Source organism: Mus musculus, chromosome 10 (assembly GCF_000001635.26).
Source record: "Mus musculus strain C57BL/6J chromosome 10, GRCm38.p6 C57BL/6J".
In the NCBI taxonomy this organism is placed as follows: domain Eukaryota; kingdom Metazoa; phylum Chordata; class Mammalia; order Rodentia; family Muridae; genus Mus; species Mus musculus.
Genome location: NC_000076.6, coordinates 76,950,379 through 76,976,571, shown reverse-complemented (window position 1 = coordinate 76,976,571; position 26,193 = coordinate 76,950,379). Strand labels below are relative to the sequence as shown.

The following is a 26,193-nucleotide window of genomic DNA, read 5'->3' as shown; positions in this document are numbered from 1 at the left end:
TCTGTTCCTTCTCAGTTGACTGCTCTGCCTGTTTGGACCATTGAGATAACTCCCAGTTCTCTTTATCCTTCTTTCCTGCTGTCGACACTTTCGTGGCAATTTGGGGGGAGAAGATGCCAGGGGAGAAAGAGACCTCTGGATGGACTCACAAGTGCATCACTGCTTCTTTGACAGGTACCTCATCCATGTCAGAAGTAGGCTCATTCTGGATCCACAGTGGCAAAAATCTGTTGTCTTTGTGGAGTAGGTGGCACCACAGCTCTCCTCAGACAGTTATGAGCCATGGATATGTTTCTGTCTTAGTTAGGGTTTCCATTGCTGTGAAGAAACACCTTGACCAAAGGCAACTCTTATAAAGAAAAATATGAAATTGGGGCTGACTTACAGTTTCAGAGGTTTAGTCCATTATCATCATGGCAGGAAGCATGGCAGAGTGCAGATAGATATGATGTTGGGAGAGCCAAGAGTTCTACTGAAGGCAGCAGAAGGAGACCTCAAAGCCAACCCTACCAGTGACACACCCACCCCAACAAGGCCACACCAACTCTAACAAGGTCACACCTACTCCAATAAGGCTTCAAGGCCACTCTCCTGGGTCAACCATTCAAACATACGCATCTATGGGAGCCAAACTTATGCAAACCACCACAGTCACACAGACAGCATCAAACTGTAAATACACCAGTGGCAACTTCCACTTAGCTGGACAGATCCTGCTTCCTAAAATGTCCCAGAGTGAAGCAGGAAGCTTATATCATGAGTCTTTAAAACACCAATATTCCCCCCCTCCTCTCCCGTCCCCTGTTTTAGATAGGGTTTCTCTATGCAGTCTTGGCTGTCTTGAAATTCATGATTCAAATCAGGCCTGGCCTTAAACTCACAGATATCTACCTGCTTCTGCCTCCTGAGTGCCTGAGCTAAAGGTGGGAGCTACCATGCTCAGCTGAAACACCATACTTCTAGGACCTGGATACATAATAGCACTTCCAGAGTAGGCTAAGAGTTGCTCAGATACCCGTGGGTTTCCCAAAGTATTCTGAGGAGGAGCAGTGAGATTCTGCCTTCCTTCCTCTGGGTACCGTTTGCTGCTAGTGTGACATCATCACTGAAGGTGTGGGAGACTAGAGGTCCACCTTGAGCATGCTTGTGACAGCGGGGCCTCCAGAAAATATAGGTAGCAGATCGCGTTGATTCTTATATTTACCCTTCTACCAGAGGAAGTAGTCCGCCCATGCAGACTGGAGGGCAGCAGGGTCACAAACCACAAAGCATCCCCGTCCACGCAGAGGCAATCGAGACCCCACAATATCAACATCTAGGTGCACGTTAATTTCAATAGCAGCAATCTATCTGGGGTGCTATCAGAGCATTGGTGGGACATTCACTTTCAGTTTTTTTTTTTTTTAAACTACACGGTATTCACATGATGGACAAGCACCTTCAGACAGCCAAGAGAAGTATAGTATGTGGAAGGAAGATGCAACTAACAGAAAGGAGCGAGAGGTAGAGAGCAAGGCACACCCTTACCTCCCCAGGAGGAGCAGAATGGGGACCCTATGGTTGAGATTCTTCTCTTCTTAGTCATTAGACTTGACCCAGGGGTACTGTGTATGACCTTGGGATGGTCAGTGTTAACCGGCAAGTGACGGACTCTAGCGTCACCCCTGAGACAGGCTTCTGGGCACACCTGTAGTGGGTTATCTTATCTGACGTATTTGAGGTGGGAAAACCCACCCAACTGTAGGTGGGCCATTCCCTGGCTGGGATCCTAGACTGTGCAAGTGGAGAAAGGGAGCCGGGCAGCCATGTGCATTCATTAATTCAGCAGATGTGATTAGGCTTCAAGCCCCTGCAAACCTTGTCTCCGCCCCGTCCCCACTGCCCCATGATGGACTGACTGTAAACTTTGGACTGTGAGGCAGAATAAACCCCACCCCCACCCCCCACCAGGGGCTTTTGTCAGGGTGTTTTGTCACAGTGACAGAAAAATGACTAAGGCAGACCCGAAGCAAAAAAAAAAAAAAAAAAAAAAAAAGATACAGTTATGTTTGTAAGGTGGGTATTGCTGCACAGGCTGGGTCTCTTAGGGAGTCAGGCATTGGTCTCAGCCGGGTGGTGTCTGGGCCCCTGAGGCTCCGATGCTCTGAGGCTCTATGGCCCAGACAAGCAAGCACTTCAATCTTTTAACTTCTCACGTATACAGGTCACTTGGAGGGGGTACTGATTTTCCATGACTTAAATATCTTTGCTTTGTAAAAATCACTCTTGGGCAAAGTAGATGCCAGGCAGCTTAAAGGCAGGGGTGGGCAGGCGAGGGGTGGGAGTGGGGTGGGGGAGGGGAAGCTTAAGCCAAATACTAGGGTTTCAAGTGACAGGCAGCAAGAAGGGCACTGTTTTATGTTTCCAGGATTGAGGGCTTTAATCTAAAGCACTACGCGTGCTGAGACATAAACTCACAGGGAGGATCAGTCACGTCATTCTGATCAAACTCAGCCGCAGATCCCGCCCCCCACCCCCGAACATTTTAATTCCAGTTTTGTCCTGGGATGAGTGTCACTTGTTATCTCGAGCAACACACAGAGTGGCGGGCTTTGCAGGGTTCTCATGACTGAGGCACTTTGAGGACCCATCCTGCATCGAGGTCACGGACGTCACAGGATGCATGCTGCTGTGGTTCTGAGCGTCTAATCCCAAGCTTATGGGGGAACTGTCCCAGCTTTAAACTGATTAAGACTCCATTTTTACCATAAGTTAAAGGAACAGGGACATGGTGTCACTTATTATTATTATTGTTGATTCTTTTGCCTTTAAGTAGACTATGCTCTGGACAGCACTCTTGGCAATGACCAGGCTGCCTTGAATTGAACAAAGGTCCTTGTGGAGGGGCAGGGAGGGGATGTAGTAGCCTAGCAACCTCCTCTTAAAAATGAAAGTTGCTCTTCCGCATTCATTTCTTTGTTGCTGTGATTAAAAAGAAGAAGGAGGAGGAGGAGGAAGAGCAGGAGGAGAAGAAAAAGGAGGAGGAAGAGGAGGAAGAAGAGGAAAAGGAGGAGGAAGAGGAGAAGAAGAAAAGGAGAAGAAGAAAAGAAGGAGGAGAAGAAGAAGAAGGAGGAGGAGAAGGAGGAGGAGAAGGAGGAGGAGGAGAAGAAGGAGAAGGAGGAGGAGGAGGAGGAGAAGAAGGAGGAGGAGGAGGAGGAGAAGAAGAAACTGACCAAAGCTGACTTGGGAAAGGAAAGGGTTTATTTCACCTTATGCCTTCGGGTCCCACTCCACCTTTGAGGGAAGTCAGGCAGTTCCTCAAGGTAGGAACACGGAGGCAGGAGCCATGGAAGAATGCTGCCTACTGGCTTGCTGTACTTCCACAAGTTATTGTCAGGATGGCAGTGCAGACTAACAGTTTCACACAGTGGTTCAGACCCCAGAGAGCTGAGAGGAACTGGAGAGGCAAATGCTGTCCGTTCTAGCCTGGCTCAGGGTCTGGTGGGTCACATTCTTTGAATAGGGGCAGTAGAGCCCAGGGGAATGGCTTCAGTCTGTGTCTTCGAGAGCAAGTTCTGGAAAAATATAAGGCAGAAATATTGCACTTGCATTTGTATAACATGAGATGTTACATCAGCTGTTCTGTGATTCCTTTCACTCACCTTCACCATGATTAGGGTGATGGGTCCATCTGCAGGGGGAGGCAGCTCACTGTTGGGGACTCAAGCAGTTCTGCCTGGGTAGAGGAGAGCCTTCAGATGGGAGCTGCTATATGCCAAGTATTGGTAATGCAGGTCTCTTCATTTGACTCTCCTGCCAGCCCCCAAACCAGACTTCTCTCTTTCCTGTTTTATAGTTGGGGGCTCAAGGAGGGGGAAGGAGGTTTCCTCCTCGCAGACTTCTCAAGAAAATAAATGAGAATTGCCATCTATGACTGCAGCCAACTGCACTTGTTTCGTACGTCTCTAATTTTCCTTTTGATAGTGTAATAGTGTGAATATGCTTGGCCTAGGGAGTGGCACTATTAGAAGGTGTGGCTCTGTTGTAGTAGGTGTGGCCTTGTTAGAGTGGGCGTGGCCTCCTGGAGTAGGTGTGTCACTGTGGGCATGGGCTTTAAGACTTTCATCCTAGCTGCCTGGAAGCCAGTGTTCTCCTAGCAGCTTTCGGATGAAAATGCAGAATTCTCAGCCCCTCCTGCACCACGTCTGCCTGGATGCTGCCATGCTCCCACCTTGATGATAATGGACTGAACCTCTGAACCTGTAAGCCAGCCCCAATTAAATATTGTCATTATAAGAGATGCCTTAGTCATGGTGTCTGTTCACAACAGTAAAACCCCAAGACAGATACTTTTTTTCACTCTTAAAACCTTTTGGGGGCTAGGTGTAAGGTAGGTACTAGACTTCATACCTGGCACGCTCAAGACTCTAAGTTCAATCCCCAGTAAAACGTACATGCACACACACACACACACACACACACACACACACACACACCCCTAACTTAATTGCATGTAAATTAAATTCTTTAGTCTGATGGTATTTATTTATTTATTTATTTATTTATTTATTTATTTATACTCAGCCAGCCTATCACATGACTTGGTCTCTTCAAACATATGTGATTTATTTAATGGAAGATACTAAGTACAGTGTCAAGCATAACCAACTGAAGCAAGGTTGAGATGAAAATGAAGCAGTTCAAAAACTTCTACCTATTTAACAAAAAATAAAAAATAAAAAACCATGGCGCATGCAATTTAACACAATTACTAATTTAAAGTTACCAATTTAAAATTAGTAATTATGGTCCTATTTTAGGAGGCTGGTGTGAATGAATATGCTCTATTATTTCAAACACCTTGGTTTAGTGCCTCGTGGAAACTGTGATTCCAAGGGTCCCATCTAAGACGTTTTGCTTCAATAGCTGGCTGTCAAGAGCTAAAAAGAACATCTCGGAAGAATATGCAAATCGAAAATGTAAAAAGTGTGTTGCTGGCTGTACTTCCAAAAACTCACAGTATTCTTTGCTCAGACCATCTATCAATTATGCAAAGGCTTTTTTGGTGAAGTTCGGCTGGTAAATTTCCATCTCCCCCGCTCCCCTCACCCCCATCACAGTCCTAACACGCTAACCAGAAAGCACCGAAATCCTTCCTATGGAAGAGTTTTTTCCTAATTGGTCCCACATCTTAAAATGAACACGTATGATAGTCATTTGATACAGGGCACAGATTTAACAGATTTATAAACAATGTCACATGATGTCAAGCACAGTTCTGAATGTCTGTTATCACGATGCCAGTTGCGACTCTCCATTCTCCGCAGGGTAGTTCCATTTTCCATTGATTGTAGATAGCTTCATGTTTACATAGAAGGAGCAGATTGTATATACAAGATCTCCAAAGTTCTGCTAGCACTGCCCGCTCAGGAAGCTGGGAATGCTGGGGCTTTGTTCCTGCTCTGCCTTTTGATGCAGAAGGTGAGGGGTAGCAATAGCCTAGTCATGATGTCTCTTCACAGCAACAAAACCCAAACTGAGACAACGCCCATGTTCAAGTGCGTGTTGTATGTGTCTTCTAAAGCAGACTGTCTACTTTGTGAGGGACCGTTAGCTACTGATAAGGAATCTGTAAACCCCAGTCTCCAGCATCCATACCTAGAGCATCTGTCCCCAGGCCTATGGAAGTCCTCTCAGATCTCCTCCTCTGTCCCAACTCTGTCCCTTGCAGCTCAAGACACTGAGGCCGAACCACTGTCTCCACCTAGATTCATATGTTCCTTGATAGATCCTAGCCTGAGTCCCTAGACCAAGTCCTGGCAACTGAGCAAGCACACTATCCAAAGACTGAGTAGCCCCTCCCCTGGCCTGTGGCTGGCTGGAGGTGGGCTGTTTCTGAGGAGTGGTGGAGAGGCTTGGCTAGGCAGGTCAGCCCTTTGGAAAGGATAGGGCTGGCATGGGAAGTGGAGAGATCTAGATCATCTGCAGGGAGGGACAGTCTGTGGCCCTAAGGAGTAGACACAGGCCCACCTCCAGACAGTGAGGAGCTCTAGTCAGTTAGCACTGTTGGGCTCTCCCAAGCAGAGGTTGAAGAGAAGTTCTGTGGATTCATCCTGCAGCCCAGCCTCAACCGTCATGCTTCCTTTCAAATTCTCCATACCAGTCACTGCTTGCTTAGCTGCCGGCGGCTGTTCACACTCATACAGTCTGAAGGGATTTATGCAGGGAACCCTGTAAATGACTTGCATGTTGTGTCAGCTTTGCACTGCTCTGACCAGACACAAGATGTAATCAGTTTCGAAGGAGCAAAGCTGGTGTTAGGGCGATGGCTAAGTCGGTAGAGTGCTTGCCTATGAGCCGGAGGACTGGAGTTCAAATCCCTGGTACCTATGCAAAAAAATTTGGTGTGAAACTGTATGTCCATGATCCCATTGTTTGGGAAATGAGGACAGGAGCGTCCCTTGACTCTGTGACCAGGAAGCCTATCTGGATTGGTAACCTCCCAGGTTCAGTGAAGAGACCTGTCTCAAAAATAAGGCAGAGGGTGGCTGGAGTCAGCTCTTCCAAAAGACCGGTGATCCGGTTGCAGCATCCACACGGAGGCTGGCTCCAGTTCCCAGGGAGTCTGACTTCCCTCTTCTGGCCTCTGTGGGTACCAGGAATGCACATGGTGTAGGCAAATACATAGAATAAAATAAAATGAAAATAAATAATAGAAAAGAAATAAGGCGGAAAGTTGGTGATATGGTTCTTTTTTTTAAAATATTTTTTATTATTATGTATTTTCCTCAATTACATTTAGAATGCTATCCCAAAAGTCCCCCATACCCTCCCCCCCACTTCCCTACCCACCCATTCCCAGGTTTTGGCTCTGGCATTACCCTGTACTGGGGCATATAAAGTTTGCGTGTCCAATGTGTTTCTCTTTCCAGTGATGGCCGTCTAGGCCATCTTTTGATACATATGCAGCTAGAGTCAAGAGCTCCGGGGTACTGGTTAGTTCATAATGTTGTTGCACCTACAGGGTTGCAGATCTCTTTAGCTCCTTGGATACTTTCTCTAGCTCCTCCATTGGGGGCCCTGTGCTCCATCCAATAGCTGACTGTGAGCATCCACTTATGTGTTTGCTAGGCCCCGGCCTAGTCTCACAAGAGACAACTATATCAGGGTCCTTTCAGCCAACGCTTGCTAGTGTATGCAATGATGTCATCGTTTGGAGGCTAATTATGGGATGGATCCCTGGATATGGCAGTCTCTAGATGGTCCATCCTTTTGTCTCAGCTCCAAACTTTGTCTCTGTAACTCCTTCCATGGGTGATTGTTTCCAATTCTAAGAAGGGGCAAAGTGTCCACACTTTGGTCTTCATTCTTCTTCAGTTTCATGTGTTTTGCAAATTGTATCTTATATCTCGGGTATACTGGTATACCCGAGATATAAGGTGATATGGCTAAGGGGCGAGCCGCCACATGATCCTCGGAACCAGCATAAAGGTAGAAGGGAAGAAAGAACTGGCTCCACACAAACTGTCCTCAGATCCCCACAGGTCCATGGCCCCTGTGCCCATACACCGCCCAGATACACGCAGTAAGTTAATTAAAAAAAAAAAAAAAAAAACCAATAAGACATAAAGGGATTGAAAAAGACCTCTACTGTCCACATGCATCTACACAGGGCACTACACATGCACACAAACACACGAACGTGGACACACACTAAGTCACGGTTGGAAAGCTCACCCTGCGGCTTCTGAAACCACATCATCCTTTGGGCCTCAGCTCCTTTTCCTTGGGTTGCCACTTTCAGGGTCACTTCAGAGCGGTCTGTAACACATTCTTGGTCTTTGTATTTGAATGGTGGTTTAGCTGGGCGTGTGGCAGGGGCGGCTACCTTCTCAACTGTCAAACTATCAGGTGCCTTGCTCCTTCTGTAGCTTCGCTCTTTGGCTTGATCACCGCCGTCTCCACCATTTTTTTTTTTTTTCTTCCCACTTCTTTAGGCTTCCAGCTCAGTCCACGTTTCTGAAAGCAGACAGGAAGAAGAATTTGATAAAGTCTTTTATTGGGTTTAATGCAACATATTGTGAGAGACAGCAAAGGGAGTATTTCCCAGCACATTCAGGGAGCTGGAGAAGCCTGCTTATAAAGCTGGAGGTGGACCTATCACAGCTGTGGACCAATCACAACCTTGTTTTTTAGAGCTAGCCAGCTTGTGTTTGGACCAATCAACGTCTTGCTGTTTGGCACCAATCACAGTCCTGGATGCGTTTGGTTTTGGCCAATCACAGCCTGGCTTGTAGAGGTTGCAGAGATCCCTCTAATAGAGAACCAGGGATCAGTTCTTGGTTTTGGTTTTTGTTTTTTTAAAGGTAGGAATGCTTGCAGAATGATGTAGGGTTGTGGTAGCAAAAAGATGGGGCATACATTGTTTCAGACAGCCTGGGAAGAGGTTACATCGCCTTGGCAATCAGCTGTGATTGTTGTAAAGTTGTGTCAAGGCCTCTGCAGGATGTTTAAGATGGCTGGTGTTGGCATATGGGTAATCTGACTGGCTGCGAGACTGTTCCTTATTTTGCAAAAGGGAATAAGGGAGAGACCAATAGCTGCTAACTATGGAGTCAAATTGCCTATCTCCATCATCTTTGCTTATTTACAGGAAAATATATTTCAATAGGAGTGCATATGACATAAGCTTAAGCATTAAAAATGATCTTATTTCTCACCCTGAGATATGGTCTCACTATGTAGTCTTGGCTGGTCAGGACCTTGCAAGTTAGACCAGGCTGGTCTTGAACTCGCAGAGATCTACCTGGCTTTGCCTCTTAAATGTTGGGATTAAAAGTGTGTACCATCATGGCTACTGATCTTAATAGATTTTTAGCAATGTTTTAACAATGCTTTGTACCTTGTTAGTGCCCCAGGGAAAGGCAGGTGCCCCTTATCTATCTTACTGCCTGAGGAGCTAGTGTCACTGATCTTTCTGGGACCTGAGATAGAGGGGGTTGGAGTTATCAAAGAGTGGAAGAGTAGTGGAAGGTGCTGAGGACACAAACTGGCCAGGTGGTTGTCTAGCGGTCTGTACGTGCATGTGCGCATGCGTATGCGTGCGCACATGCACGCCCTCTGGAGGGACTCCGACCCCGGTTCTGAGCTGCAGCAGATGGCATTGAGGCCTGGGAATAGAAAGCTGAAGATAAGTGCCTCCTCTGCCGCTTATCTCTTTAGGAACTGAGTAGGGGTCAGCAGCAGTGGGACGCGAGGCTATAAGTCTAGGGTTCTAGGGTCTCTGGTGCTGCTCAAGTCCTTGAGGAGCTGGAGGCCGTGGTGGATGTCACGTGATCGCCACTGTCACTATGGAGGAGGAAGCTTCCCTATGGCATTTTCTTCAGATGTGAGTCCAGGAAGGGAACCAGGGTGAAAGCCTGTAGATTTATTTTGTATATGTGAGCACACCATCACTGTCTTCAGACGCACCAGAAGAAGGCATCGGATCCCATTACAGATGGTTTGTGAGTCACCATGTGGTTGCTGGGAATTGAACTCAGGACCTCTGGAAGGGCAGTCAGTGCAAGATCTTAACCACCGAGCCATCTCTCTCTCCAGCCTGCCTGTAGATCTCTTAATGGTTTGCTTTGTTGCCTAGCCTCGTCGATGGGGGTCAGACAAGTTCCTATTGGCTAGGTCAGGATCCTGAAGGCATGGACTTGCTGGACCCAGGATCATGGTGATGGAAATTGTAATTGGGAGAGAAAGGGAAGGCCCCCTAGGCTCCCAATGTGTTCCTTCCTAGCGTGGCCTGTTCGCCCTGTGCGGCCTGTGTACCCTGCGTGTAACTTTCCCTTTTCAAGGCTTATTTTTTTCGTCATTCATATTGTTGAACTTTCACCTTAAACCTCTGGAGACCATTGATTATGAAGAAGTAGCTTGTACCCACACTTACCGAGAAAAATTGGTAAAGTCTTGGTAGGGCTGGACCTCTTCCCAGCCAGCTTCTTTCTATTATAGGGATCGTCTGAATAGTCCTACGTGTTTAAATCCTCCGTGGATCTTAGAGACAGTCACATCAGTTGAAGTCTAAGAGGCCTCTAATTTTAAAAAGCAGCACGCGAGAGTGAAAGTCTGTTCTGACCCTTAATTGCGTGCAGGTAAACCGGGGTCACGCGTGGCTCTTGCCCTCTCTGGTCCGCTCAGCCTCTCCTCAGGATCTGGAGTCTGAAACATCGCGTTTCCCTTCCGGTATCTTTCTAATTACCTAGTGGACGTTTGGGGCGGGGAGGGGAGGGGGAGGATGGTGGGTGCCACGGGGCTCATGACTAAAACAGAGAGTGGTTCTAATTTTAGTCTTAATGGCATCAGTTGAGGCACAGAGAAGGGGAGGGGTGTTTGGCTGCCTTTGCACTGAAAGTCTTCCCGAAATAAAGCCCCACTGACCCCGGGGGGGGGCTCTGCTTCCACATGGCATGCACGGAGACTCGGCTTTTCTCCCATTTACACAAACACATAAGAAACCTTGCTTATAAAAAGGAGGAGACTGGAACTGCTTGACTGCAGTGAGGAAGTCTGTCTGTCTGTCTTTGCTTGCCTCTGCCTCTCTTTGTCTCTGTCTCTCTCCAGCAGTGATGCAGGTTCCAAGGCCTAAGAAGTCTCTGTTTCAGAGGAACTACTTCAAGGCAGGCTGCTGATTCACTTTTCTCTGGGAATGAGTGCCGAGAGCCGGAAGACAGCACTAGCTGTCATCCACTGGGGACAGCGAGTTGTGCTACCCAGGTCCTTCTCACAATTGGGTGTTGGAAGCTGCACGCGAGTCACCGATGGCCAGCCATTTTTTTCCTCACCCTGTAAGGTTTCCTGCTTGGCTGGACCCATGTTCCTGACCCTGATACTCTTTCCCTGCCTGTAGAAGAAACATCCAGCAAAGCACAGCCACTTGCAGGCAGTAATGCAGTGCTGGTCCCCAGTCCTTGTGCTCACTGTGGATTCCTCTAGGACTGGGGCCGGAGGAATACGGGAAGGTAAAAGGTGACCAGAGCCTTCTCAGGATGCAGAAAGCACCAACTTTCACAGAACCATGCCCTGGAAGGAGGGAGACACAAGCTACGACACCAGCTGTGAGAGAAGATTGTGTCTGTGAGAACTGGAGGCTCTCTCTGCCTTTCCCCTGGAGGTCTCTGGGTGAATGTGGCTTCAATTCATGTTGCTGGGGGCCCCTCAGTGAGAGCAGCCTCTGTAGCACTCCATCCCCGGTCACAAGGACAGGATCCTGTCAAGTGAGGGCAGCATGTGGCTGTCGCATGTGGCTGTTGCCTCTCACACTGGGCAGTGAGGCAAGATGAGAGAAGAGAGCCCCTTAATTGGCCCACTCAGTAACAATCAGATTCAGGACTAACCAGGTTAAGTTAAACAAGGTAGGTCTAGGACTCAGTCTTGATGATGGTGATGGTGGTGATGCTTGTGATTATGATGCTGCTGGTGATTGTAGTTCTTTAACAGGCTATCCAATACAGCACTGGCTTCTTGTCTTTTGATTTTCCCTATACACCCTCCCGGCTCCCAGAGTTCTCTAAGAGCAGCCTGCTTAGCTCAGGCAGGTTTTTTTTTTGAGAGAGAGAGCACAGCAGCTCTCTTGGTGAAGGGAAGGAGTTAGTAGTAGAAACAGCTAGAGATGCGCCCCTCAGCAAGAGGGGCTTAGATGTACAGCTTCTCTGGTTTTCCACTAGGTGAGGTGTCTGCTCCTGTTCCTGGCCTAGTGCAGAGGGTGGTTCTGATGGTCGGGCGGGTCCTTTGCTCCAGGAAGGCTCAGCAAGGAAGTGGAGTCCAGCTGAAGGTCAGCAGAGGCCACTTCAGGTCCTGCCCCACACTTTGTCCCTCTGCTCTCTGCCCACCCGTAGCTCTGACAGCCTGAACAGGAACAGGAGGGGCTGCAGCTGTTGAGCTGGTGTGGGCTTGGGCTGTGTTCCACCAGGGGGGAGGGGGGAGGGGGAGGCCTGCTTGTCTCAGAGGAATTGACATTAATTACCGTCTTGACTGCTTTCTGTGTGTAACTATTTTACCGGCACTTTGCGCCATCTAATGTGGAGCTAAAGGGGGCCTCCACATCCACCCCTCCAGATGTCCCAGCCTTTGGAAACTGTGGTCCCCCAGCTCTCTGGTGGCAGGGACATGTGCGGCAATCTGGAGGACCAAGTGCTCAGAGACTTCCTAGGGCTTGGTCTGACATCACAGTAAGCAGATGATAATTACAAGGTTCCTTTGCTCCCCACTCTCCACACCCCAACAAGATACCATGGAGTTATTTATAAATGCAAGCCCCCGGGTGCACTTCTCCTGGGAAGGACCACGCTGACAGCTACTGGTAGTGCTAATGGAAGGCAGGAAGCCTGCATTCGGAGGGGATGCGGGACGTGTGGAGGGAGGGTAATGGGTCAAGCAGCTGCCACACAGCCAAGGGGCGGGGCTGCCTGCCCTAGCTCTCAAAGATCTGCTGGGATATGGAAGGAAGAGCCTACTCAATTGTCTCTCGTGTCAAGGGTGGGGCTCCGAGATGAACCGCTTTTTCTCTTCCCAGGGTTGGCAGGAACTGGAAATAATTGAAAGTTGTTAGGGTCCAACACACTGCCTTGAAAACACTATCATTACTCTCCTAATGACTAAGTGTGTCTTCCAGGAGGAGATGTAGGCAGCTGAGCCCTCCCCCCAAACCCCACGGCTCCTGGAGAGTAGAGTAGGAGGCTGGCAACCTGTAATCTGGAGGGGGGGGGTGCTTCGACAGAGCCTAATGCAGCTCCAGCCTCCGGAGCCACTGTGCAGAGCCCAGGAGGCCGATGGCCCGAGCTGATCCTGGAGACACTTTGGATCTTAGTTCAAGTCCTGGTTTAGGTCTGGGTACTGCTGCTGGGTTCAATGTCAATCCCTTGTGTTCGTCTCCTAGGGGAAGTCCTTGTCTCAGGGACTCCTAGCATGCTACCTGACATGCCCTCCTCCAAATTTCCGCCCTCCTCTCTACCATAGCACAGGGCTAAGGTGTAGTAATGTGCGATAAGGCTGTCCATATGCTCTCTAGATTCTCCAGGTAAAGGTTCGTGATTTGCTGCAGCTGCACTTAGCTGCTGGGTAAGGCTTTTGACAGCTCCTGCTTGCCCGGACCCAGGCCCTTTCTTTTCAGAGGTTGTCATTGAATCACACAGGTTATGTTTGAAGACAAATAAGAGCACACTCCTTTCTGACTCATCGATCCCAAGTGACTACTGTATATGTCTGCTACAGGGGACCAGGACTTTTCCCTTCAGAGTGGATTCCAGGACATCATACTCACAGGACTCTGGGCATTCCCAAGAGCTACTTGGTTACTATGGTGAGGTTTCAGACCTACGGAGTCTTCCTGACTCTACCATAGAGATCGTGATTGTAACAGGTGGAGGGATGAGGGGACAGAGCTATGTATACACCCCTTTGCATGTATGATATATCGTTATTGGCACCGAAGTGAGTCATTGGTGGGTTTGAGGCTCAGGGCGGGATGAGTTTTGTCATCTCAGCTAGAATGTCACCCTCAACCCACTTCTCTGCTCACCCGTCTGTTCATATGACAACAAAGAAGCAACTCTGTTTCCCAGAGATGCTTCTCGAAAGTCTGGAGGTAAACATGTGGATCACTCTCTCCACCTATGAAGGGCAAAGCTTGATTTCCAAGTCCAAAGAGGCCTTCTCTGGCTGGTTCAGGTTGCTTCAGGAAGCCAGGAAGGATGACCCTGGGCTCCTGGGTATCTAGGTACTGATGGAAGGCAGAGTTCCCAGGACTCGCAGCTTCTATCAGTACTGGAATTACAAGTTGGCCTGGTTCCTTTACCTTCGTGGTGTGCAGAAAGGAATAAGCCTAAGCTAATAGAGAGCAATCAGATGAAGGAAGTTTAGTCCGATGAAAACGATAGTTAATTGACACAAAATAGAGCAGGACACCTCTGAGGAAAGGTGCACAAAAGATAACAACAACAACAACAACAACATGACATGTTTTCCCACAGCCACTACCACAGCCAGTTCTTCCATCGGCTTTGAATCGCTTGTGGACAGGTGTGCAGGCCCAGAACCTAAACACAAGTTCTACAGTCTGGGCTGTGTTGGCTTTCAAAGGCTTCCAAGCAGAGAGGGGCACCCGCGAAGGGCTGCGGTCAACGGATCAGGCCCACATAGTCGCGAAGGCTGTGGGTCCAACTGACCTCCCTAGAATATCAGCGCGTGCGAGACTGGGTGTCTGCAGTCTCCCGCTAGCTGCGTGTGCCAAACACTTGCAGAGGATGCAGGCCCCGCAGCCATCTCACAACCAAGCATCCACTCCCTTCCCTCTAGCCTTCTGGAGGCCCCGCCCCAGGCCCGGCCCTGGCCCCGCCCCGTACTGTCCCCGCCCCCGCCAGTTGACTAACCTTTCCAGAAGCCCCGCCTCCTCCCAGCCCCAGAGTGGGGCCCCGCCCAACCCTAACCGCCCTTCGACGCTAAACGGCTTCTAGCCGGAGAGCTTTCCGTGCCCTGATTGGCTGTGATGGTCACCGTTTCGCAGCTCCATTGGCTCCCGGCGCCCGCTTTCTCAGGCCCTGCCCTTGAGCGGGGGCGGGGCCAGAGGCGGCGGGCTGCGCAGGAGTGGCTGGTTGCACGGAGGGGGCGGGTCCTCGCCGCGCGCAGTGCTTCGGCCAGAGCTCGAGGCGCTGCTTACCGTCGCCTGAGCTAGGAGACGCCGCGGCCGCCGCTGGGTCGCATCGGGCTTCGCGTCGCGCCGTGTACGCCTCCTCTGCCCCACCCGACCGGCAGCATAGGCTCTACCTGGTCCGCGGCCTCCCTGTCCGCGGCGGGGCAGGTGAGTGAGTGGCGGCGGGTTGAAGTGTGTGTGGGGGGGTCCAGCGCGGAGGTAGCTCGCATGCCGCGTCCCAGGCCGGCCGAGACCCCTCCAAAGGCCAGAGGACCGGACAGTTCGCAGTCAGAAAACTTCATTCGAGCTGGGGTGTTGGGGATCCTGGGGGAAGGGTTGAGGTTGGCGATCTCAGTACTAGGGCCGGGATCCTAGGCTGAGGCGAGGGTCCCAAGCTGAGGCGAGGATTCCAGGCTGAGGTGAGGGTCCCAGGCTGAGGGCGGAGGTCCTGGGAGAGAATAGGGGGTACCAGGTTGAGGGCGGGGGTCCCGGGCTGAAGGTAGGGGTCCCAGGCCAAGACCAAGGTCCTAGGCTGAGGGCGGGGATCTAGGACTGAGTACCGAGCTCTGAGGGCTCAAGGCTGAGGTTCCAGGGCTTAGTGCAGAGTCCCAGGCTTAAAGCAGGGTGGGGGTATCCCAGGCCAAAGCGATGGTCGGAGGACTGAAGATGGGAATCCCAGAGGCATGTGTATCAGGCTGAGCAAAGGGTCAAGGGAAGCAGCTTCCCAGGCTGTGACCGGGGTCCTAGGCTGAGGCAGGAATTACTTAGAGAGAGGGAGAAAGAGGTGGGTGGGTGGGTGGGGAAGTGTGGGGCCGAGGGTCGGGCTCCCGGAATAGAGTAGTTCTTGATAGCCCCTTGGGCTTGGAGCTGGGGCCAGAACAGGGTCCTAGACAGAAGTTTCCAGTGAGGGGCTCACTCTCCAGCTCTGCATGGTCTTGCCTGTTCTTGGATTCAGGCACGGCCTAGGGTCCTTGTGAAAGTCTGACGGTAACTGGCCCTGGCCTACGTCGGGGGTCGGGGTAGAGCCACTCAGGAAAACCCAGGCCTCTTTACTCCCTCCCTAAATTCAGAAGTTGTTAGTGGGCACATTACGCTGCAGGCTTTCGGGTCAACACACAATAGCTGTGATCTCACTGGGACTTGCAAGGCTTAGACGGATGTCTTGTGATTGAGACGAGCTGGGGAGGAAAAAAAAAGGAAGCCCAGAGGATGGATGTGGGGCGAGGGCAGGGTGCGGCCTTTTCTCCTCTCCCCTCCACCGTGGTCTTCTGTTTTCTTCTTTCCTCTCAGTTCTCCTCAGGTTTTCCCCGCACCATTCATTAGAGCCTGAACAGGTAGACTAGACAGGCGCCGGTTCTCAATCTCTCTCTCTCTCTCTCTCTCTCTCTCTCTCTCTCTCTCTCTCTCTCTCTCTCTCTCTCTGATGGCCGTATTTTCTGTTTTGGGAAAGAGGTGTGTTCCAGAACTGTTTCTTATTGTCCCCAAAGTGTTTTGTTTAGTAGAAGTGTGAAGTTGTCTGGCTTCTTATTCTGCACTATGTTGTTAGTATAGGAGAATTTTAAGTTAATGGAAGGTGGGCCCCAGGATTGGCTATTTCCTTTTTACTTTTCTTTGCAGCACTACGGACTTTTAAATCTCATTAGCTTTGTATGCGAACCGATGGCACTGTAGGTTGAGAAGGGTTTTTTTTTTTTTTTTTTGGTTTTTCAAGACAGGGTTTCTCTGTATAACCCTGGCTGTCCTGGAACTCATTTTGTAGATCAGGCTGGCCTCGAACTCAGAAATCGCCTGCCTCTGCCTCTACCACGACCGGCGAGAAGGGTTTTTAGTGCCTCACCAAAAGGCATTCTGGGTGGCAGGGCTTTGGAGAAAGACCCTTGGAGGCCAGACTGCAGAGCTAGCATCCATACTCTCCCTCTGAGCCCATTTCTCTAATACAGCCTTCCTGAAATTTAGTTCCCGTTCTGATGCAAACTTGTGGCCCATTTCTCTTCTTTGGACTTAATTGTGATTTCAGTTCCAGAAAAACTGCAGGCTGTGTCTCTGCGGAGAACAGACCCCCAGTCCCCACAACAAAGACAGTTCATTATCTAACATCTGATACGACCATTTTGCTCCAGAGAGGGGTGTGTGTACATCAGTATTCTCTGGAGATGGCTGGAACTTAAGAAAGGCTGGAGGATCTCCACGTGTGGTCTTGAGACTTGAGGTCCTTCAGCAAGCTCCATCTTCTAGCTACAAGTTCAGCTGAGGCCTTCCCTTCTCTCCAAAGCCTCTCTTGCTTGTGTGTAGGTACCAATATTAACACGATGCTTGTTCAGTGCACACACTTTGGAATTTATATAACTTCATGCACACAGTCAGAGCTTAGTATTGTAAAGCTTGGGAAAAGAAGTTTCCAGGCTGGTGCGACAGCGTGGCATGTAAAAGCATTTGCTTTGTATGCCTCATGATCTGAGTTTAGTCCCTGGAGCCCTTGGTGGAAAGAGTGACTTGATTCCTGAAAGTTGTCCTCTGGCCACCATCTCTCTCCTCACAGGAGTACTTTGCCTTGTCTGTGTGCACATGTGCGAAGACAGACTCACTCAGTAGTCAAATAAGTTTGTTAGAAACAGGGTCTTTAGAATGGAAAGGGTCAGACACTATGTCTGGAATTCAGAGCTGGTGTTGCCCCAGTAATGTTCTTTTGTAGGTAGAAGAAAATTCGCATAGATTTATGATGAGTTTTTCAGGTTTGTTTTTTTTTTTTTTCCAGGCAGGGTTTCTCTGTATAGCCCTGGCTGTCCTGGAACTCACTTTGTAGACGAGGCTGGCCTTGAACTCAGAAATCTGCCTAAGTTCCAAGCACGTCACTGTGAGACAGCATTATCATCTATAAAGTTTTTCGCGCTCAATAATTTCACGATTGAGTTACAAAATAATCCTAAAAAAATTGTATAATATTCTAAAGTTTGTAATTTTAAAGTTTGTTGAGCCACATTTATGGCTATTCTTGGCTTCATATGGCCAATGCGACACAGGTTAGACATGCTTGAAACTTGAGATCTTCTTCCTATCTCAGCCTTCCAAATGATGGGACTGTAGGCATGTACCGCTGAACCAGGCCATGTTAGCTGTTTTAAAGAGGCTGTCCTTTCCGCCTTGGTGGATACCGGAGAGCCTGCTGCGCGTGTAAATTGTAAAAGTTCCATCAGGTCCTTGGAACGGTTCAGACAATAGAGGTTGGATTTTGTATCTGTTTCTGTGAGTTCTGGATCTATACCAGTGTGTCCGGGGCAAAGTCATTTCTGTGTGCACAGAAACCTCAGAGCTTTATTGTAAATGAGATGTCTGAAGGAAATTGGTAGATGTATGTTGTATATACCCTTGGTGAAGGAGACGAGTGCTTTGGAATATAATAAAAACACCTGCTCACACATTGAAATTGCCTCACTCTAAGTATTTGCTGAAAGGCTGTAGATTTTGGGGCAGCCTTTAGCCTCCATAGTGAGGACTCTGACAAGTTGTGGGTCCGCTGTCCATGGTACTGAACCAGTCGTGTGTGTCCCCCCCCACCCCCATATCCCTGGTTTCCTTCAAACTTTCTGTTCCATGAGAATGGGTTTTGGAATTGTATTTAAAATAATTTCAGAATTCACATTATTAAAGAAAAATTAGGCAGGATAGCTTTGCTGGACTTGAATAATAGGTTCCATTTAACAAACAATTGTCTCTCATTTTTAAGTGATTTTTTTTTTCTCTCCAGGTGGGGAGTTTTGGGCTAGGGATGTCAAGTAATGAGCATTAAAATTAAACAAGTGTGTGTCTTCTTAATAACTAACATCAAACAAAAAAGGGCCCTTGATTGCAATATGTACAGGTATTTGTTCTCAGGGCAGCGTGTCCCTAAACAGTGCCACTTGTAACACCCTCACACCTCTCTCAGCCTTCCCTGGAGAGAGGCTGAGAACGTGAGTCTTGGTGACTGTCAAGCATTCACTTCATGGTGAGCAACATCTAATGTTGTGTGTGTAACTTTGAGGAATGTAAACCATACCGGATAAAGTCTTTATTTCTCTTGTGGATAATTTTGTTGGTTTCTTTTAGAATTGTTGCATAGGTTAGCAGTAAGAAATGATAGGTGTCACTTGTATACAGTTTTTCACACAGTGGTAAGTGTCGTGTGTTATGGTGCTTGCCAGGGCGGTTGGGTACCAGGTAAAGAAAGGTTGCTCATCATCAGCATCAAGCTGAGAAGATGGTTTTGGGTTTTGGAATAATTACCTGAACTGGTTGTCTGGTCCTAAGTTTCTTATGGTGTTTCTTTTGTGTTTCTTATGGGATTCCCTTTTCATCCAGGTTTCAGGAGTACTCTGAGAAACTTAAAACAAGGACGCATATTCTTGCTAAATCCTGTGTTGTGATTTGGGAGCTTGTTGTGGGAGTGAAACAGTTCTTGTCATAGAGGGTCCCTCATTGGTACTGAGGAAGAGCATGTAAATTGTAAACAGGTGGCTGCACGTGGCTACACTGTGATGCTGTTGGGATGAGCAGCCTGCTGGGTATGCTGAGGGGCGATAAGCTTGGAAAATCCAAAGGTTTCAGAGAGGGAAGCAGCCTTTGGGCTAAGCCTTAAAGGATGAGTTGTAAATGTCTGGGCACAGATGGAATAAGTTGATTAGAAAAAGATGAGGAGGTTAGTGTGACTGGAAGACAGCGTTGATATGGAAGTGGGAGGGTATGTGTATGGGTATTCCCAAGGAGTTGGGATTCTGGGGTGTGTGTGTGTGTGTGTGTGTGTGTGTGTGTGTGTGTGTGTGTATGTTTGGTGAGTTAGGGATGGGCTGTGTGGTAAGGAGAATGATGGCTTCCGGACACTATGCCCTCATGCCAAAGCCTGTGATGTGTTGTGTTGCTTGGCAGGGGAATTGGGTAGCAGACAGAAAAAGGTGGCTCATCCGTTGGTTTTAAAATAGGGAGGTGATCCTGGGTTGTCACAAGCATCCTTAAAAGTGGAAGAGGGAAACACAAGAGTCAGTGTTAGAGTGATGTGAGGTGAGGGCTTTAGATTACATCACTAGCTTTGAGGGCAAAGTAGGATATGCCAAGGAATGTAGCAGCCCCTGAAAAAGGAAAGAAGAGGAAGGGTCTCAGAAAGGAGCCCAGTCCTAGATTTTAGTCTAGTGGGACACGACTCTGTCTGCTGACCTCCAGAACTGTAGGGTAACCAAGGGTGATGTTTTAAGCTAACATGCTTGTGGAGATCGGCTGCGGCGGCAGCAGGGTCAGGAAACTGATGTAGCCTGGGACCGTTTTGTGTATTCTTAGCTGTCAAGTTTCAGGAGAAAGTCACATAGTGAGATTGGCCTTAGAAAACGAGGTGATTCCTGCTGTTTGGGAGTTTGCCCCAAGTCAACATGATTGTGATGCCTGCTTTTATTCCCAAACAGGATGTGGGTATGTGAGGCAGTGTTGTGTGACCTGAATTCCTCTCTGTCTCCGGAGTCCTTGCAGCTGGCTCAGCCTCTGCTTGCAGAGTGCCATGCTCCATCGGCTCACCTTTGCTCTGTGCTGGGCCCCTGGAAGACAGTTGTCCTCGTGCACACCACTGAGACCATGGGCCGCAGCCCCTGTTGTTGGTGTCAATTACTTTCCAAAAGCTTGATTCCCAGCCTCGGGCATTCTTTAATCTTTAGATAATAGTGCTGCCAATCAGGTAGGTCTGAAATATCTCACAGTTTTGATTTGTATTTCCCTGATTACTAGTGAGTGATGATTTTTACCACCCCATCTCCCTTTTTTTTTTTCTCTACTTGGATTTTTTTCCCCTAAAAATTGTAATCTTATATCATTTATCTATTTATTGCCTGATTTGTGCCCTTGTGCCTTTTTTGGAGTTCTTTACATATTTTTGATTCTACTTTTATCCCACGATTATTAAAATTATTATTATCATTAGTTTAAAAATGTTGCTATGATGAATAGATGTTTAATTTTAATGTAGCCAAATTCATCCATTTTTTTTTTTATGATTTGTGGCTATTGGGCCTTTTTTGAGGAATCTGTGTAATTTGAAAGTTATAAGACAGACTTTTCTTTTTAAAAAGGTGAAATATTTGGCTTTTATATTTTACTTGGAATTGATTTTTATATGCATTGTGAGGTAGAGGTTTGCTTTTAGAATTTTTTAAAAAATGCCTAACTGTGCAATTACCATTTATTATCACCCTTTTCCCAGTGATCTGCAATGCTACTTTTGAAACAGACCGAATTTCACACATGGTGTGAATGAATTTTCTGTTTCGTTTGTTTTATAAAACAGGGATTCTCTGTGTAGCCCTGGCTGTCCTGGAACTTTCTCTAGACCATGCTAGCCTTGAACTCAGAAATCCACTTGCATGTCCCACAATGCCTGGTGTTCTTCTGTGTATGTGTGTGATTTATTTATACCCAATGCTAATTTAATTTCTTTGTTTACAGCCCTTAAGTAATTTATTTACTTTTGATGGAGTACTAGTCAAAGCTCCTGGAAACTGAAGAAGATTAACTTTGTATTTTGTCTCACTTTAGGAGTAATCCTGTTAGAAGTTTGATAGTGAACTTTGCTTTTATATCTTAGTAGATTCCTTTTCTTGGGTTATGGATTGTCTCTTGTACTAATAGTTTGACGAAAGTATTTTTAAACAGTCAATCGGGCATGATGACAGATGCCTGTAATCCTAGCTCTCAGGAGACTGAGATAGGAGGATTTTGAGCTCAAGGCCAGACTGGACTACATGGTGAGACCCTGTGTCAGAGAAACTAAAAATATATTTTGATTTTTATTAATATTTCAAATATACTTATTTAGAACATTTAAAATTTTTTTCTTCTTTATATTTCCACTGAAATAAAAATTAGTTTAAATCTGTAAATTTTAAGCTATCATTCATTTCCTGGGATATGCTTTTTTTTGTCATGATGTACCACATTGAACCCTGTTATTGGAATTATACTCTTATTTCATTTAGGATTGTCATACATATTCATAAGGGGCACTGGTCACTGTGAGGAGCTTCTATATTGCTGTTATCAGATTTGGTGTCTAGGGCTTGCTGCACCCACTCTGGAACAGCTTTTGGAAGGGAACATATTTTGTCATCTGGAAGTTGACAAAATTACCTTTTTTTTTTTTTCTTTTTGAAGTCTTTCTGTGTAATCTAGGTTGGGCTTGGAACTCAAAACTTCCCTGCCTAAGCCTCCGAGATGCTGGGTAGGTATGCAGCTGCATGCCTGTGTCAAAACTGCCCTGATGCTCAGCGTCCGATCCTTTTAGAGTCTCGAGACTGTTGGATGGACAGTCAACAAGAAGGGCTTGCTAGTATATCTGCTCACATCAAATGGGGCCAGTGAGTGGAATCTCTCATGTCTCACAAGCGTAGGGAACCTGAACCTTGGTAGGTATTAGTGATATTCACTGTACTGAAAGAATAATGGATGTTGATGATGGAGAGGGCACCCAAACCCTTAATGTGTTGTCCTCTAGATCTCGCCTATAGACTTTTAAGGCTTGTTGGTTATAAGAGGCCAATTAGGATGGGAAGCTAGGCCCCATCTGGGATTTGCATTTGCTGTGGATAAACCCGTGTAGAGTAGTCAGCTTTGCATTAGTATATATACCCAGCATAATAAACTCCTTGTGCAGCAAAGAGAGTAAGCTCATTGCTGTTGTGGGTTAATTGAATTGGTGGCCCCTGGGTTTGGGCCTGTGGTACGTATATTTGGGCCCCTGGTGTTAGCGCTTGCCACATTAAACCAGTGCCTATGTCTTCAAGCAGAAAGTCAGAGATCCCAGTCTCATAGTGCACTTGTGGGCACACCACCACAGCACCTCCTAGTACCATTACCTTGGGGACTAAACCTTCATATTTGAGACCTTTAGGGAACCCAGTTCTCACTCTTCTAAAACTTGTCCTGGGAGTACTGTATTTCTGTAGAGAAAAGTACCTTTATTTTTTTTTCTCTCTTTCCAGATATCTAATGCTTAGCCTTCCTTTGAGGCAGGTGCATCCTCTGGACTCTGGTGGCAATTCACTGTGCCACTCTGACCCTTAGTGAGCTCACATTTCCCTGTTCTTATAGTATTGTTCCACCTTTGCTGTGCACAGAGCAGCGTTGTGTTCATTGTGGTCAGTTGGTCAGAGAGCTTCAGATCCTGGCACACACTTCCTTCCATCGCCTGGGCTCTCTGAGACGCCGGATATAGTTAAGGTGGCCCCTTCACAACACTCATCTCCAAAAGGAAAAAAAAAATTCTCTTTGGGTGAATGTAGGTGGAACCTGTGACTTTCTTCTAGACCACAGAATATGGCCAAGGTGACAGGTGCTACTCCATGTTGTATTATGTTGTAATCCCACTTTGTTGGGGATTTAATGTATAGAATCCTTTTTCGATTTGTTAAAAACTAGGTAGGAAGGCTAGAGATGCAGGAGAGCATCCTGCTGCTGAGGATGGACTCAGAACGAATAGTCAGAAGACTCACAGTGCAGGGAAACAGCCCCCTTCCCCAACACACAGACTGATTACATCCTCAGGTGAGAGAGCACAGCAGGACCAGCGTCTTGATTATGGCCTTGGGAGACCCTAAGCCAGAGGGTCAGCTAAGCCTGCTGGGATTTCTGACTCACAAAGATGGTGGGATAAGGCCATATTGTTTAAGCTTATAAGTTTGTCATTATAACATATGGAGCCATAGAAAACTAATGTGCAGATGTCTCCTGACCTCCTAGTAGACTCAGTAGAAATATGTTTGGATTGCTGAAGAGTCAATCTAGTTGAGGTAGTTTATATTTAATTTAAAAAGCATTTTTCCTACTCATAAAGTAATACAAATGCTTTGTTTAGAAAAATTGAAGCAAGTAGTAAGACAGTTATCAAAAGATAGCCAATACCTTTCACCTACTCTGTGTGTGTGTCTTATGATGTATGTATAATGTATGATATGCTAGGCATATCTTAAAATTGTGATTCAGTCCATAACATATTCCATAAGTACTTTCCCCCTTTAGGCCTGGGATTGCAGCTTAGTGGTAGAGTGTATGCTTAGCATTCAGGAGACTCTGTGTTCATGTTCCCATACCAAACAATCAAACAAACTAATTTACTTCTTCTAAATTATGAGAACTTCCACCCTGTCATGAGTAATCGGAAATTCAGTTATAGATGGCAGCATCCTATTCCAGTGGATGTCCTTCCTTATAACTGAATATTTATTCTACTTTATGTAGTATTAAACTTTGGTAAATAGGCTATACAAAATGATCGTGTATTGGTGAATATTTCTGCAGGATAACTTTCAGAAGGCAGTCTGTCAAAGCTTGTAAATGCTTTTTAAGCCTTTTGATCCCTTACTATCTAGCTTAATGGCATTTCCAAAAAATAATGTACAATTTAAATGTCTGTTTCTATAACTCACCAGGTTGGGGTTGGACAGAAGCATTGATTTTTGAGCATTTAGGTTCCTGTTTTCTTAACCCTGTTTGCAAAGTGCTTTTAAATTATTCATCAAAGTACAATATAGATTCTATTTATAGATGTTTCTATGAGGCACTCCCTTAATATTTGGGAAAAAGTTTACACATTCTCTTCACTTCCTGTCTTTGTAAATCTTTTATATTCCTATCTGTCAATTGGTTTCAGGCATTTGAATAGAGACACTAAGACACACGGTGTGGTGGGCTTGTATTACTCAGACAAAATGGCTGTTCTGACATAGGCTAGTTCTTCTTCCATTTATTAACTACTTGACCTCACGAAGAGGGAGGTCAGAAGAAGGCTAATTACTAAAAATATTTTCATTATGTTAAAGCATGGTTTATTTAGAAAAATATTTAAAATAAAGAACAGCGTTAGATGCAGAATAAAAAAAAAATCTGAATAAACTTGCCACAGCAGACACTTAGTGTTACGCCAGCTTGTTCTTAGGTGTATAGTTAGACTCAGATGGCTGGGATTTTCTTTACTAGATTTGTGCATCCAAGCTGTGAGTGAAACTTGATCCTGTTTTTTCTTTCTCATAGCTGTTCACCGTTCTAATCTGAGATGGATACCTGATTAATTTGTAGTTTTCCTTTTTTCTTTTTTTTTTCTAGTATATGTGCTTAAAATGATGTATTTCCTAATAGATGATACTTCTGTCGTATCTTACAGGGTTTGTTTTAATTTATTCACTGTATTTAACATCTTTCACTATGAGTTTTCCTTTGACTTCCAGGTAATTCAGAAAACTATTGAGACATTCCAGACACATGTTTATTTCCTATGTTGGTTCTCCCGTGTAGTTAACATTGTTTAGAGATTTTACTTTCTATGAGTTTAATCCTTTGAAATCTGCTGCAATGCTTTTTGAAGGCATTCCTGTGTATATGAAAAGATTAACTTCAAAGCTCCATACATTCTCTTCAGCTAAGTTATAAACATATTAATCATAGCTGTTTTCTTATTAGTTTAAGTCTGCTTGTTGTATCTGTTACCAACATGATTTCATTTTCGTTATGGATTGCCTTATTTCTCCATGTAGCTCTGTCCGTTGTTACTCATATATATTTGAGGGCCGTGTTATTAGGAACATGCAAATTTAAGATTGTTCTGTCCTTTCGTTTTTGAGATAGAGCATTATGAAGTCCAGGCTGGCCGTAACTCATCCGGATTCTTGTGCTCCATCTCCCCAGTGCTGAGAGTGTCAGCACCCTTAGCTTCATCTTCTTGATGAGCTGAGTGCTTTAAACATCTTCTCCCTCCCAGTCCTGTGCTTTTGCCCTCATGGTGGAGATGCATTATGTTCCTATAGCCAGACCTGATTGTTTCAGTCTCATATCTACAAAATGTAATTTTTTATGCTCTGATACTTTAAATATCTCTTTTGGAAGCAAGGTGCTTATTAGGGTTTTTTTTTCCCTACCTAATTTTGACAATTTTTGTCTTTTTCTTGAAACATTGTTTATTTACATTAAGTGTAACTACCGATAATTTGAATTTAAATTCACAGTCCTGTGTATTTTATCCTGCCTTACATTTTTCTCCCATTTAGAATTAATTTTGTGATTTTGAAAAAAAAAATGTAGGTTTGCGACCCTTTCCATATTGGAAGCTATGTTCTATTTTTCTTGCTTTTTGTAGTTGTCATGATTAGATAGTAAATTATAGACCATTCAGATTATATAATACAACTAACTGTCTTAGTTAGGGTTTTACTGCTGTGAACAGACACCAGGACCAAGGCAACTCTTATAAAGGACAACATTTAGTTGGTACTGGCTTACTGGTTCAGAGATTCAGTCCATTATCATCAAGGCAGGAGCATGGCAGCATCCAGGCAGGCATGGTGCAGGGGGAGCTGAGAGTTCTACATCTTCATCTGAAGGCTGCTAGCAGAAGACTGACTTTCAGGCAACTAGGATGAGGGTCTTAAAGTCCATGCCCACAGTGACACACCTACTCCAGCAAGGCCACACCTCCTAATAGTGCCACTTCCTGTTAGGTACTTTGTTTTTCCCCTAAAAGTATTTTTATTCCACTT

General features: G+C 46.4%; 1 protein-coding gene and 2 long non-coding RNA genes across 34 annotated transcripts in view; 2 read left to right on the top strand and 1 right to left on the bottom strand.

Annotated features, from left to right (window-relative positions):
- Positions 1–11,480, top strand: part of Gm35721 (predicted gene, 35721) — a 43,532-nt gene extending 32,052 nt beyond the window's left edge. Inside the window, exons 4-5 of the long non-coding RNA NR_168652.1 lie at positions 10,122–10,212; positions 10,591–11,480. This is a non-coding gene — a long non-coding RNA (predicted gene, 35721). The remainder of the gene's footprint in view (positions 1–10,121; positions 10,213–10,590) is intronic.
- A 2,489-nt stretch (positions 11,481–13,969) lies between these two features.
- Gm35664 lies at positions 13,970–14,431 on the bottom strand. The gene is made up of 2 exons (XR_380584.1): positions 14,397–14,431; positions 13,970–14,196 (listed from the first exon to the last, which is right to left on the bottom strand). It is a non-coding gene; the product is annotated as a predicted gene, 35664 (long non-coding RNA).
- A 23-nt stretch (positions 14,432–14,454) lies between these two features.
- Pcbp3 (poly(rC) binding protein 3) overlaps positions 14,455–26,193 on the top strand; it is a 200,264-nt gene continuing 188,525 nt past the window's right edge. For 17 of the 32 annotated variants that reach the window (XR_380424.4, XR_380425.4, XR_871722.3 and 14 more), the window contains exon 1: positions 14,455–14,824. The gene's annotated coding sequence lies outside the window, so the exon portion shown is untranslated. Of the gene's footprint in view, positions 14,825–20,085; positions 20,352–26,193 lie in introns of all 32 variants that reach the window. The other 15 variants (XM_030245196.1, XM_011243517.3, XM_006513919.4 and 12 more) reach the window with 5 other exon arrangements.